General features: G+C 36.2%; 2 long non-coding RNA genes across 2 annotated transcripts; both read left to right on the forward strand.

Annotated features, from left to right (window-relative positions):
• The first annotated feature begins 13631 nt into the window (after nucleotides 1-13631).
• On the forward strand, nucleotides 13632-14232 carry LOC128502938 (uncharacterized). Its single transcript, XR_008355186.1, has 3 exons — nucleotides 13632-13702; nucleotides 13935-14068; nucleotides 14201-14232. It is a non-coding gene; the product is annotated as an uncharacterized LOC128502938 (long non-coding RNA).
• A 10-nt stretch (nucleotides 14233-14242) lies between these two features.
• Nucleotides 14243-14701, forward strand: LOC128502936 (uncharacterized). The gene is made up of 2 exons (XR_008355184.1): nucleotides 14243-14339; nucleotides 14570-14701. It is a non-coding gene; the product is annotated as an uncharacterized LOC128502936 (long non-coding RNA).
• The last annotated feature ends 1528 nt before the right edge of the window (nucleotides 14702-16229 follow it).

The raw sequence follows: 16229 nt of genomic DNA on the forward strand, positions 1-16229 counted from the left end.
AAGGGGTTTGAGAGATTAATTTTATGCAATTGGTATATATGTTGAAGTTTAGAAAATATGTTAGTATATAACTATTTAATATGCTTCTAATAATTCTACAATGTGTTATGTAGTGCATTATTTTAGTGGGTAATGATTATTAAGTGTTCTAATCAATAGATGAACAACATCAGACACTAAGAAGATTTTACACACATTAACACTAATTCATTTATTATTTAGAATTATTAATCAATCATTCCCTCCAAAGTATGAATGAAGTATGAATGAGTGTGTCGTCCGAGTATAAAATTTTGTATGTAAAGAGAACTAGTTTTACATTAGTAAATATGATGAATGATAAACAGCCTTTGGCCCAAAGTATATGACAAGTAAAATACAGTCTTGTCATTAAGGGGTTAATATTGAAGGCATTTTTTTCACCCCTACACATGATGAGATACGGTTGCCACCTTGGTATTTTAAAGCTTGCATAATGTGTTCCAGCTTAGCTGAGCCTGGTGGATATAGAGTTCTAAGTGTTAGTAGTGCCAAACACTGGCATAATGTATATATATATGTTGTTTATACATGGTTAATGCAATAAAAGTTATATAAAGAATATGCCATAAATCAACTGGTAGATCAGTGATATACAAAATACCAACTCAGAACACGGTACATACATTTATAGATACATGAAAAGTATATGCAGTGGACCGACCATTGTGTAAACAAAATACAGAGTAGTTACCCAGCTAAGAAAGTAGCAAAATGACATAGAGATATATATCCCCATCCATACTGAGTCAGAGTATAGGTGAGTATGGGGCGTTGTGGACCAGTGGCCTGTGTGCCAGATGGCCAGTCTGAGCCTGCTTGGCATTATCTCTCCGATTACCCTAGGATTTAAACAGGCACATATAAACACTGAACATATGAACACTGCAAACACAGTTTATTGACTTTGGATCTTTTGAAGTCCGTTCTGATTTTGTTTTTAATCTACCATGTAAACAGTATTGGATCTGCTGATGCTACAATAAAACCCAAATAGGAGCAGCCATTGTTTACAGAAATGTCTTTGGATACCCATCAAACCCACAAGTTGTGTTATTGTTGATGATCTTATATTTTCTGTATTCTGCACGTTTAACTAAAAACTGTGATTTGGCATTTAAATCTGAATATCTCTTGATATAATAAAGTTCCTCTGTTGAGGGTGCTTGGGGAATTAGAATGCTCCTTTAAAAGTACATCAGCGGCGTGGACGGATGTCAACAAGGTGGGAGAAATGTTTTATACAAAAAACACGTATTATATGTAATATTGAATTCCAATGGATTAAAAGTTAAGTGTCTCTAATGGGAAACATCAGAGGAGCAATGCACAGACACCTGACCAAAATGGGTTTGAATGCTGTATTTTTTTTTAACCCACTTCAAATATGATTTTTAACTTATTGCTTAATGTTTATTTTAATGTTCTTTATTTCTTAACTGTATGGATTGTAGTCACATATATTTTCCTAATTTTGTGTTAGCAAGAAATTGAATAGTTGGCTGTCATTGTTCAACAAAAATATTAACAAGGCCATTAGGCCAAGCAATATGAAACTGGGATCTTGTTGTGAATTTAAATGCACTTCCATTTGGGATTTTATCTGTAAAAATCAACAACTATATTGTTCATTCCTCCATACAGCAAATCTCTGTAACATTACTGCAACTTGAATCAGTAAGAAATCACTGTTTAGAATGTAAACATTTGTTTCCACGACAACCAGGTAACAATGCTGCTCACTGTCATTCTATGATGTCACAATGGGCAGCCAGTTACTTACACCGAGACAGGGGATATTGGAACATTCACTGCTGATACTCGAGGGCAGAGGTTTGTATGATTACTTCTCCTTTTGAACACATACAACTTATGTTAATCAGAGTTTGATGGCCAAAGGCAGCAAACATCAAGGTCACAGGGTTTCTAATTTGTAACAATAAGCAATTTAAGCTGTCAAAAGGGAAAAGAAGATCTATGGAATTTTATTAAAAGGGATGAGTGCAAATAGAGGAGCAAGTAATAATCGGGGATGAGAACAAGAATAGAATAGTAATGCACCAAGGAACAGATAATGGGGGAAAGTGGTCCCAAGATGGCAACACTTTATCTTGACATCTAAGTCAAAGAGAGGCAAACTTATAAAGTTGCTTCATTAACAATGTCAGTTGTGCAGATCACTTTATCACTTGCTCAACTAGAAGAGCTCAGGAACAACACTTCATACTCATTAAGACGATTAAGTCCTGTAAATTACTAAACCTTAAATTCATTCTTTTTTTTTTTAACAGAAAGACTTCTTTCGTTGAATATTTGAAATATTTTATATTTCGAAAAATGAAAACTGGAATAATTCTTATATTTGTTGTGCTCATCAGTCAAGGTAAGCCATCTGTAAGAACAATTTATTGACATCATTTCTAATCACAGATGTGTTGTTTATTTTCATATAACTGCTCGTAGGAACTGTAGAACACTGTGATTCATGCGTAACAGCTGACCATTCAGCACCCAATTATTCCACGCCAAGAGAAGGTTCTTTTTTCCTAGAACTACCTACAGTATAGTCTTCATTATGGTGAATTTGTTACTTAGGAGTATACATGCATGATTATTTCACGGAGCATTTTTTGTCTGTGTTAGCTGAAACAATGTTTGGTTTCAGTGTTGAATTACTGTTCTGATGTTCTCTTTCTCATTTTAGGTTTCACAACCAAACTTGTCCCTACTACACCGGACACAAACAGCACATCAGACAATAAAGGGATTCTAGAAAATATGAAAAAATTCTTCAATCCTCAAAGTATGCTTTATTTTAATTGAGTTATAGTATAGAAAAGATAAACCATTGGGTTATTTATTCTTTAAAATTGCATTGGATATTATTTCATTTATTTTAATAGATTACCTTGTAACAGATTCATGTCCAGGAACAACTTGTTGCTGTTAACAATGAGGTAGATCTCACTAGATAGGTCACCTCTGTAACGAAAGAAAATGTTTTGTTCTTGCGTTTTGGTCGTATTTTTGACCATCATTAATGGTCCTACTTTCTCAGAGCTCCATATAGAGAAGGCGCTAGGATTACCCTATGTAATTCATATTTTGTCACATCCAATTATGCATTATGCAGGACACTTTCTACAGGAAATATTACAACAGGTTCTTTATCTTTCTATACGGTTAAGTCAATGTGATGCTATGTTTGCTTTACATCTGTAGATAATAACATTTATTGAACAATAGCAATGTAACTATACAATGTTTATTCTCCTTTCATAAGCCTGCAGATTGAAAGGGCAGAATGTCATCCTTTGCCCCAACGGACACCTGCTAGATAAAGAGACGTGTTTGAGCGTTGGCTGTTGTCCATCACCTGGGGCATGTTACAAAACTGTTACAGATGGTACGTATTTTAGAACATGCATACATGCAATCGTTTTGAGGGTTCATATGTAATAGAGACCACTACAGTTGATGATAGGAAAGATTGTTTTCTGGCAATATATGCCTCTCCATATATTGTATTATATCTAAATTGTATTGGTTGCATTATAAGTACCAAAGAACATTAGGGCTTGCCCCTAGATTATAGTTTAGTTGTAGAAACGAATGGTTAGTACAGGGATCAGATCATAACATCCCGTTCCAATAGTGAGGTTCCGCAGTGCATATTGACACTGCTGCCATCTGATCTGTGATGATCGAGACAGAATGACAACACACAGTAGAAAGATAGCACTGTAAGTCATTATATATATATTTGTAGCAATTGTCTTTGGATGTAGCCTGTATAACCTTACTCCTAATATAAGTAAAGTTTCATAATGAATTTTATTGAGAGTAGAAACAAACTTAACTGTCTCTACAAATAGCTTTATAGCTAGATGGACAGTGATGCTGGAGAGAAATGGGTGATCAATCAATATCATACACTCATTCAGATGTATTAAATGTGTGCAAACTTTAGTGTGTCATTTACCTCGGTTACTAAAACCTGCTCATAGAAGGTTACTTTCCATGTTATATCGTTGTAGCACACGAGCCTTTACATAGAATAACATTCTTTCAAAATACATCATTTGTTTTTTTACAGATGTCCAATTATCACTTCGTATAACAGCTATAGTGATGGCAGCCCTTTTCTTGCTCTGCTGTGTACCACTTTTTGCTTGTTGCTGCCTTAGATGCTGGTAAGGCAAAGTTTCACTTTGTTTTATATATGGGTGTGTATGTATAAAGTTACCTGAGAAAACCTCTCATTTTGGTATGGTTGTGGGCACCACAAAAATGTACAGCTTAAATAATAATAGAAGACGCGAGCCAATGTCAAAGTCATAAGTTGTAAGGTAAAATTAACATAATATAGACAAAGCATAAACATGGGTAGAGTTGAGTGAGACTAATGGTTTATTAATGTTGCAGCCAGTGTCTTCCTTGCTTGAGAAGACAACCAAAAGAGTTGGCAGAAATTAAAAAGAAGCAAAAAGAACACGAAGAAACCCTAGACGAACTGGGTGAACTGTTAGAGGTGGATCTCGAAAGAGGAGAACTAGATGGTAAGATCTGTTGGCTTTTAACTACTGATAATAGCCATGCAATGTGGCTAACCACATTCAAACAAATACATATTGTTTGTTGGCAATCAATGTTTATTTTCAAATATTAATTCAACACTTTCTTCTTCATAGAACTCCTGAAGGAGGTTACAGCTGAGCTGGCGAGTGAAAAGAAAAAGAAGAGAAGAATGAAACACCGATAAGAAGTTGCTACTGCCGTGTTCCATCCACAGTAGCATAACCGATGCGTACTCCCCAGGGCCAGCACATGGTGAGTCCTGCATCTAGCCATCTGGCTAATGCTCTATAGTTGGCCATACCTCAGATATCCAACTCCAGCACTGGCCCCCTGTTAAACACAGTTCCATAAACACTCACCGAAAGCTCTACCACTTAGAACAAGTTTTCTTGTTTGAATGTAGAAAATATGTTTTATTATTGTGAACAAAAGAATCAAACATTTATTTCACCTTTAATATTTCTTTATTTTTTGTTTCAGCTTTACATCCAGCATGTTCAACCTCACGCAGCAAGTTCCTCTAACACCAAGGCATTGTGACTAAATGAATATTGTATTATAGTTGTTTATAACAGTGACCATTAGGGTCAAAATAAAACAAACTTCACCAAACGTTGGTATCGGTTGTTTGCCTCTTAAGACACTTCCATACTAACGATATAGTATGGATTAGACATTTGTTGAAAACAAGATCTATAAGGGAAGCGATTCCATTTAATGAGTTAAGAGCAATAACACCAGGACAGAAAATAATATCTAGAATCACTAAGGTTTGGAAACAAAAAAGGAAGATTACAAAGCTGAATTTGATTCTTAAATGGGAACATGAGATGAGTATATATTTTCCATATGACAGATAAAGCAATTCATGGCATTACTATCTTAGAAACATATCTAAAGGTCATACATAGATGGTACTTATATCCAACTAGGATCAATAAATTCCAAAACACAACAAATTGCTGGAGATGTAATGATTGCCCGGGTACACTAACCCACATATGGTGAAATTACCACAAATTAGCACCTTTAAGAACAAAATGAGATCTAATGTTAAGCAACATGCAGAATACAACCACAATTACTACCACCCAAACATTTTTATTTCATATAGATCTTCCTAAAGGTAAAATATGCCGGAGATATTGAATAGTCCATAATGTAATGGCATTCAAATTATGCAGAGCCAGATACTGGGAAAAAGATCTATGTCCCAGTTGGAATGAAATTCCAATTTCATAATATAAAGTAAATTATCATATATATATGGATTTAATGTTGATTATTATCAAGGATGTAAAATGGGATTTAATGATTATAAAACAACAAATATCTGAGCGTGAGATACAACAGACAACAATATTAACATCGTCAGAGGGCAGGGGTGTAACTAGAAACCTCAGGGCCCCGGTGCGAGAATCTTTTAAGGGCCCCCAACCCATCTATCCCTTTCTCACGATCTACCTTCTCCCTCCCTACCCCCCCTTCTCACGATCTACCCTCTCCCTCCCTACCCACCCTTCTCACAATCTAACCACTCCCTCCCTACCCCCCTTCTCACGATCTATCCACTCCCTCCCTATCCCCCCTTCTCACGGTCTACCAGCTCCCTCCCTACCCCCCCTTCTCACAATCTACCCACTCCCTCCCTACCCCCCTTCTCACGATCTACCCACTCCCTACCCCCTTCTCACGATCTACCCACTCCCTCCCTACCCCCCTTCTCACGATCTACCCACTCCCTCCCTACCCCCCTTCTCACGATCTACCCACTCCCTCCCTACCCCCCTTCTCACGATCTACCCACTCCCTCCCTACCCCCTTCTCACGATCTACCCAACTCCCTCCCTACCTCCCCTTCTCACGATCTACCCACTCCCTCCCTACCCCCCTTCTCACGATCTACCCACTCCCTACCCCCCTTCACATGATCTACCCACTCCCTCCCTACCCCCCCTTTGTAGGTCACTTACTGCCGCCGTCGCTGCTGCTGCCGCAGCCGCCTGCCTCAGCACTGTCCAGAGTGCTGTGTTGGGAGCGTGAGGTGTTTGTCTCGGGTGAGGTGTTCTGTTCTGTCAGTCAGGGGGGCCCAAGAGTTGCCGAGCGGTCGTTTTCAGCAACCGCTCGGCACCCCTTGGGCCCCCCTGACTGGCAGAACTCCAGGGCGCGGTCGCAGCAAAAATAACAGAAGAAGCTGCATGCTATAAAAGTGAATTAGTTAAATTTAAGAGACAAAAGATGGAAAAAGTCAAGGCAGATTATCAAGAACATAGAGTCTATAAATGGTTATCGGGAGAGAGAGGAAGACCATTTAGACCGCGTAGGAGAATTATAAAACCAAAAATATCCACAATTGATATTACATCGGCAGAATCGGCATCAGAAACAGAGTTAATTACTCCATATAAAAATAATTTTTTAGAGACATCGACAACAGGGACTTTGGAAGGTATACAGACCAGGAGTCAAAGAAAAGAAGACGTACGAGGAGAAGTCAGAGGTCATCTAAACATCAGGGGCAAGGGATGCCCCCCACGCAGGAGATAATGCCTATATATAATCTCTCTAGTCGTGTCTTAGATAAGGAGGAACAAAACCTGTTGGCTAAGGGTCTTTCATTTGTTCCGACTTGGAATATGAATACATTTGATCTTCAAGTGGAATTATACCAATTTGGCCGGGCTATGAGATTAAAAGAATTTTTTTATACGAATAAAGAATGTAATCAACATCAAGCTGAAACTACAGGAACAAGGTTTAAACCTAAGAGTATATTTGATCCACCTCCGATATAATCTACAATCAAAACGTTCCTAAATACAGTGAAAGAGGAAGTAATTGAAAAAATACACACAACAAAATCATTCCAACAGAATTTAACAAGAAAGGAACGATCAGCACTAGATAATTTGAGAAAAGATATTACTATAGTAATTCGTCCTGCGGATAAAGGAGGAGGCATCGTAATTCAAAATTATATAGATTATGCTACAGAAATAAGATCTCAGCTATCAGATAAAACAACATATAAACTAATTCATGAGGATCCTACTAATACCATAAGATACAAATTAGAAGAAACATTGAAACAAGGACTGTATAAGAGATACATTACAATGGAAGAATATAATTTTTTGCTGACTACCCATCCGAGAATACCAGTGCTATATACACTACCTAAGATTCATAAAAATGCACAGCAACCATCGGGGAGACCAATAGTTTCGGCTATTGGGGGGATTTTAGAACCCGTGGCGAAATGGTTGGACTTTCAATTTAAAGAACCAGTAGAAGCTATACCTACAATTTTGAAGGATACCAATACTTTGATTAAACATTTGGAAAAAATGGATATAGATCTGGAAGACATGATCCTAATATCTATGGACATTAGTAGCTTATATACAATAATTCTCCATGAAGAAGGAGTTGAAGCAATGCGAAATCTACTGTCGCAATCACCATATTATAAAGTACCTACGCTGGAATTTGTTTTAGAATTATTAACATTAACCTTGCAACTTAATTATTTTAGGTTCGAATCTGGTTTATGCGATTATCAGGCACATCCATGGGATGCTATGGCTCCTATGTATGCTAATGCCTATGTTTTTGGGGTTGAAAAACTCTATTGGTTGGACATATATAAGGAGAATATCGTCAAATACTTTCGGTATATTGATGACATTCTCATTATATGGAAAGGTACAGAAGATGAAGCTAAAATATTCGTGCAGTATATTAATGAACTACCTACACCAATTAAAGTCACTTCTCAGATAAATAAATCAAGGATTCAATTCTTAGATCTAGAAATGTATGTTGCAAACAATAAATTGATCTACACACTATACACTAAACCTACGGATCGTAACACGATCTTACACGCCAAAAGTGCACACCCCAAACATTTAATTAGGTCATTACCATATTCACAATTTTTGCGTGTGTTACGAAACAATTCAGATGTTATTAATACAGAGAAACAATTAGAGTGTATGCAACATAAATTTCTGGCAAGGGGATATACACAGGATCTGCTACAAGAAGCATTGAGGATGGCTAGATTAGGCCCTAAAGAGAAGGCGACAACAGAGGATTCTAAATTATACTGTATGACTACATATAACATAAATAGTCACGAGCTCACCAATAGTATACATAGAAAGTGGAATATGGTAGCTAAAGACAACACACTCCCCACTATGTTTCGGCATAGACCAGTGATCAGCTACAGACGTAATAAAAATTTAAGGGATCTACTGGTAAAAGTTGATCCGGTAGATAGCAATAGCAAGGAAAACAAACAATATAGGAATTATGGCAGTGTAAGATGCTTGGGTTGTGTCACATGCAGCCATATGATAAAGAGTAAAACGTTCTCCCATCCACACACAGGGAAGATATTTAATATTAGACATAGGATTACATGTAAAACAACACACGTAATATATAAAATACAATGCCCATGTGGATTGTCATACATTGGTAAAACAGAAAATACATTAGGAGAACGGATTAGGGCACATCGCTCAAGCATCAGAGTTGCGTATAGAGATGGAGCATCAGACAAACCAGTAGCTAAACATTTTTTAGAAAAACAACATGCCCTGTCATCTTTGCGTTTTATAGCAATAGATCATATTCCTGAATCTCGACGTGGGGGGATAGATTATATTACAGCGAGAGACGTTTTTGGATCGTCCAGTTAAAAACTATGGCGCCAGGTGGGTTAAACGAGAAACTATCATTTGTTTCATACCTTTAATATTAAACATCAGACCAAGAATAATTAGGTTGATTAACTTTGCTCTCAGATTAAGGGGTTTGAGAGATTAATTTTATGCAATTGGTATATATGTTGAAGTTTAGAAAATATGTTAGTATATAACTATTTAATATGCTTCTAATAATTCTACAATGTGTTATGTAGTGCATTATTTTAGTGGGTAATGATTATTAAGTGTTCTAATCAATAGATGAACAACATCAGACAATAAGAAGATTTTACACACATTAACACTAATTCATTTATTATTTAGAATTATTAATCAATCATTCCCTCCAAAGTATGAATGAAGTATGAATGAGTGTGTCGTCCGAGTATAAAATGTTGTATGTAAAGAGAACTAGTTTTACATTAGTAAATATGATGAATGATAAACAGCCTTTGGCCCAAAGTGTATGACAAGTAAAACACAGTCTTGTCATTAAGGGGTTAATATTGAAGGCATTTTTTTCACCCCTACACATGATGAGATACGGTTGCCACCTTGGTATTTTAAAGCTTGCATAATGTGTTCCAGCTTAGCTGAGCCTGGTGGATATAGAGTTCTAAGTGTCAGTAGTGCCAAACACTGGCATGTTGTATATATATATATATATATATATATATGTTGTTTATACATGGTTAATGCAATAACAGTTATATAAAGAATATGTCATAAATCAACTGGTAGATCAGTGATATACAAAATACCAACTCAGAACACGGTACATACATTTATAGATACATGAAAAGTATATGCAGTGGACCGACCATTGTGTAAACAAAATACAGAGTAGTTACCCAGCTAAGAAAGTAGCAAAATGACATAGAGATATATATCCCCATCCATACTGAGTCAGAGTATGGGTGAGTATGGGGCGTTGTGGACCAGTGGCCTGTGTGCCAGATGGCCAGTCTGAGCCTGCTTGGCATTATCTCTCCGATTACCCTAGGATTTAAACAGGCACATATAGACACTGAACATATGAAGACTGCAAACACAGTTTATCGACTACAATAAAACCCAAATAGGAGCAGCCATTGTTTACAGAAATGTCTTTGGATGCCCATCAAACCCACAAGTTACATTGGTGATGTCATCATTGTGTTATTGATGATGATCTTGTATTTCCTGTATTCTGCGCGTTTAACTAAAAACTGTGATTTGGCATTTAAATCTGAATATCTCTTGATATAATAAAGTTCCTCTGTTGAGGGTGCTTGGGGAATTAGAATGCCCGTTTAAAAGTACATCAGCGGCGTGGACGGATGTCAACAAGGTGGGAGAAATGTTTTATACAAAAAACACGTATTATATGTAATATTGAATTCCAATGGATTAAAAGTTAAGTGTCTCCAATGGCAAACATCAGAGGAGCAATGCACAGACACCTGACCAAAATGGGTTTGAATGCTGTATTGTTTTAACCCACTTCAAATATGATTTTTAACTTATTGCTTAATGTTTATTTTAATGTTCTTTATTTCTTAACTGAATGGATTGTAGTCACATATATTTTCCTAATTTTGTGTTAGCAAGAAATTGAATAGTTGGCTGTCATTGTTCAACAAAAATATTAACAAGGCCATTAGGCCAAGCAATATGAAACTGGGATCTTGTTGTGAATTTAAATGCACTTCCATTTGGGATTTTATCAGTAAAAATCACAAACTATATTGTTCATTCCTCCATACAGCAAATCTCTGTAACATTACTGCAACTTGAAAATAAGAAATCGCTGTTTAGAATGTAAACATTTGTTTCCACGACAACCAGGTAACAATGCTGCTCACTGTCATTCTATGATGTCACAATGGGCAGCCAGTTACTTACACAGAGACAGGGGATATTGGAACATTCACTGCTGATACTCGAGGGCAGAGGTTTGTATGGTTACTTCTCCTTTTGAACACATACAATTTATGTTAATCAGAGTTTGATGGCCAAAGGCAGCAAACATCAAGGTCACAGGGTTTCTAATTTGTAACAATAAGCAATTTAAGCTGTCAAAAGGGAAAAGAAGATCTATGGGATTTTATTAAAAGGGATGAGTGCAAATAGAGGAGCAAGTAGTAATTGGGGATGAGAATAGAATAGTAATGCACCAAGGACCAGATAATGGGGGGAAAGTGGTCACGCGTCTATTAGCAGTCCGTGTACACACCTCTGGGGAGACTCAGCTGGTACAATTTATGTAAGATTGTTGCCTTTCAAGTACCAAGATGGCAACACTTTATCTTGACATCTAAGTCAAGGAGAGGCAAACTTATAAAGTTGCTTCATTAACAATGTCAGTTGTGCAGATCACTTTATCACTTGCTCAACTAGAAGAGCTCAGGAACAACACTTCATACTCATTAAGACGATTAGGTCCTGTAAATTACTAAACCTTAAATTCATTCTTTTTTTTTTTTAACAGAAAGACTTCTTTCGTTGAATATTTGAAATATTTTATATTTCGAAAAATGAAAACTGGAATAATTCTTATATTTGTTGTGCTCATCAGTCAAGGTAAGCCATCTGTAAAAAGAATGAAGAAAATAAGTATACAGAGTAACAATTTATTGACATCATTTCTAATCACAGATGTGTTGTATATTTTTATATAACTGTTGGTAGGAACTGTAGAACACTGTGATTCATACGTAACAGCTGAACATTCAGCACCCAATTATTCCATGCCAAGAGAAGGTTCTTTTTTCCTAGAACTACCTACAGTATAGTCTTCATTATGGTGAATTTGTTACTTAGGAGTATACATCCATGATTATTTCACGGAGCATTTTTTGTCTGTGTTAGCTGAAACAATGTTTGATTTCAGTGTTGAATTACTGTTCTGATGTTCTCTTTCTCATTTTAGGTTTCACAACCAAACTTGTCCCTACTTCACCGGACACAAACAGCACATCAGACAATAAAGGGATTCTAGAAAATATGAAACAATTCTTCAATCCTCAAAGTATGCTTTATTTTAATTGAGTTATAGTATAGCAAAGATAAACTATTGGGTTATTTATTCTTTAAAATTGCATTGGATATTATTTCATTTATTTTAATAGATTACCTTGTAACAGATTCATGTCCAGGAACAACTTGTGAGGTAGATCTCACTAGATAGGTCACCTCTCTAACAAACGTTTTGGTCGTATTTTTGACCATCATTAATGGTCCTACTTTCTCAGAGCTCCATATAGAGAAGGAGCTAGGATTACCCTATGTAATTCATATTTTGTCACATCCAACTATGCATTATGCAGGACACTTTCTACAGGAAATATTACAACAGGTTCTTTATCTTTCTATACGGTTAAGTCAATGTGATGCTATGTTTGCTTTACATCTGTAGATAATAACATTTATTGAACAATATCAATGTAACTATACAATGTTTATTCTCCTTTCATAAGCCTGCAGATTGAAAGGGCAGAATGTCATCCTTTGCCCCAACGGACACCTGCTAGATAAAGAGACGTGTTTGAGCGTTGGCTGTTGTCCATCACCTGGGGCATGTTACAAAACTGTTACAGATGGTACGTATTTTAGAACATGCATACATGCAATCGTTTTCAGTGTTCATATGTAATAGAGACCACTACAGTTGATGATAGGAAAGATTGTTTCTGGCAATATATGCCTCTCCATATATTGTATTATATCTAAATTGTATTGGTTGCATTATAAGTACCAAAGAACCTTAGGGCTTGCCCCTAGATTATAGTTTAGTTGTAGAAACGAATGGTTAGTACAGGGATCAGATCATAACATCCCGTTCCAATAGTGAGGTTCCGCAGTGCATATTGACACTGCTGCCATCTGATCTGTGATGATCGAGACAGAATGAAAACACACAGTAGAAAGATAGCACTGTTAGTCATTATATATATATTTGTAGTAATTGTCTTTGGATGTAGCCTGTATAAACTTACTCCTAAGATAAGTAAAGTTTCATAATGAATTTTATTAAGAGTAGAAACAAACTTAACTGTCTCTACAAATAGCTTTATAGCTAGATGGACAGTGATGCTGGAGAGAAATGGGTGATCAATCAATATCATACACTCATTCAGATGTATTAAATGCGTACAAACTTTAGTGTGTCATTTACCTCGGTTACCAAAACCTGCTCATAGAAGGATACTTTCCATGTTATATCATTGTAGCACACGAGCCTTTACATAGAATAACATTCTTTCAAAATACATCATTTGTTTTTTTACAGATGTCCAATTATCACTTCGTATAACAGCTATAGTGATGGCAGCCCTTTTCTTGCTCTGCTGTGTACCACTTTTTGCTTGTTGCTGCCTTAGATGCTGGTAAGGCAAAGTTTCACTTTGTTTTATATATGGGTGTGTATGTATAAAGTTATCTGAGAAAACCTCTCATTTTGGTATGGTTGTGGGCACCACAAAAATGTACAGCTTAAACAATAATAGAAGACGCGAGCCAATGTCAAAGTCATAAGTTGTAAGGTAAAATTAACATAATATAGACAAAGCATAAACATGGGTAGAGTTGAGTGAGACTAATGGTTTATTAATGTTGCAGCCAGTGTCTTCCTTGCTTGAGAAGACAACCAAAAGAGTTGGCAGAAATTAAAAAGAAGCAAAAAGAACACGAAGAAACCCTAGACGAACTGGGTGAACTGTTAGAGGTGGATCTAGAAAGAGGAGAACTAGATGGTAAGATCTGTTGGCTTTTAACTACTGATAATAGCCATGCAATGTGGCTAACCACATTCAAACAAATACATATTGTTTGTTGGCAATCAATGTTTATTTTCAAATATTAATTCAACACTTTCTTCTTCATAGAACTCCTGAAGGAGGTTACAGCTGAGCTGGCGGATGAAAGGAAAAAGAAGAGAAGAATGAAACACCGATAAGAAGTTGCTACTGCCGTGTTCCATCCACAGTAGCATAACCGATGCGTACTCCCCAGGGCCAGCACATGGTGAGTCCTGCATCTAGCCATCTGGCTAATGCTCCATAGTTGGCCATACCTCAGATGTCCAATTCCAGCACTGGCGGGGGACCCCCTGTTAAACACATAAACACTCACCGAAAGCTCTACCACTTAGAACAAGATTTCTTGTTTGAATGTAGAAAATATGTTTTATTATTGTGAACAAAAGAATCAAACATTTATTTCACCTTTAACATTTCTTTATTTTTTTGTTTCAGCTTTACATCCAGCATGTTCAACCTCATGCAGCAAGTTCCTCTAACACCAAGGCATTGTGACTAAATGAATATTGTATTATAGTTGTTTATAATAGTGACCATTAGGGTCAAAATAAAACAAACTTCACCAAACGTTGGGATCAGTTGTTTGCCTCTTAAGACACTTCCATACTAACGATATAGTATGGATTAGACATTTGTTGAAAACAAGATCTATAAGGGAAGCTTTCCATTTAATGAGTTAAGAGCAATAACATCAGGACAGAAATTAATATCTAGAATTATTATATCTAGAAACTAAGGTTTGGAAACAAAAAAAGGAAGATTACAAGGCTGAATTTGATTCTTAAATGGGAAAATGAGATGAGTATATATTTTCCATAGAAAGATCGGTAGAGTGCATTCCATATCACAGATAAAGCAATTCATGGCATTACTATCTTAGAAATGTATCTAAAGGTCATACATAGATGGTACTTATATCCAACTAGGATCAATAAATTCCAAAACTCAACTAATTGCTGGAGATGTAATGATTGCCAGGGTACACTAATCCACATATGGTGAAAATGCCACAAATTAGCACCTTTAAGAACAAAATGAGATCTAATGTTAAGCAATATGCTTAAAATACCAGTTAAATAGTTAAAATACCAGCATTTGAAATACCCTGAGTGGAGGTAGCGTGCAGACTATGTTAGACACCTTAGGGAGCATGATCACATATTTATATTAAAAAGATACAGTATATTACTGTCATTATAGGTGTAAAAGGAGTTAAAGTGATCTGACTTAACTAACAAACATTTGGCTAGTTGATTTCACATACTCACAGAAAGCACAGGAAACTTTTATTTAAATACAAATTTAGTCTCTTGAAGCCCACATCAAAAGGTAAATGTACTGTAAACAGTGTATTGCAGTGTATACTGTTTATTACACAGCTGTCATTTTATAAATTCAATATTTACTACAATTTATATCAATTAACTTATTTTTTACATTATTAATCATAGATACCTATATTTTAAAATTTAAAATATAATTAAGGATCGCCTTAAACATACTGAAGGATTATTCTAACATGATTTGATACTGTGATCTTGTTTAATTAACCTTATGCATATACTTTGATCATAACGAGGAACCTAATTTTGGACAATTGACCTTATGTGGAGAATTTACCACTGATTTCATTACCTGAAGATGGATATAAAGGAGCACAGAAAGAGACTTTCTTACGTACCTGAGGAAGTATTGCACGAAACGCGTCGTATGTGGTGACAGAGGACGTGATTGCTATTTGGGGATATCCGTTCGGCTGTGCAGCAGTGGATGAACGCGGGACGCCGTGATTTTGAGTACTGCCGCTACTCCGATTATTTTTTATATATTAAAGTATTGCATTTTTCATATCACCCTCGCCTCCGGATCTGTGACTCAAGAATTCGGGAAGATTTCCCTTGTTTCTCTTTTTTTCTGAGTTTATGAAGGTTGCATATAAAAAAATCTAACGGTGGAGAGTGAAATCTACCCGGCAAACGAATAACCCCTCCCGCTCATCCCTTTGTGCGATCTATGGGCTTGAATAAGCCCCATCAAACTTAAGGGTCCAATTTTGCCTACCAGATATATATACATTTGTCTTGATGAATTACAC

This window comes from Spea bombifrons, chromosome 8 (assembly GCF_027358695.1).
Source record: "Spea bombifrons isolate aSpeBom1 chromosome 8, aSpeBom1.2.pri, whole genome shotgun sequence".
Lineage (NCBI taxonomy): Eukaryota > Metazoa > Chordata > Amphibia > Anura > Pelobatidae > Spea > Spea bombifrons.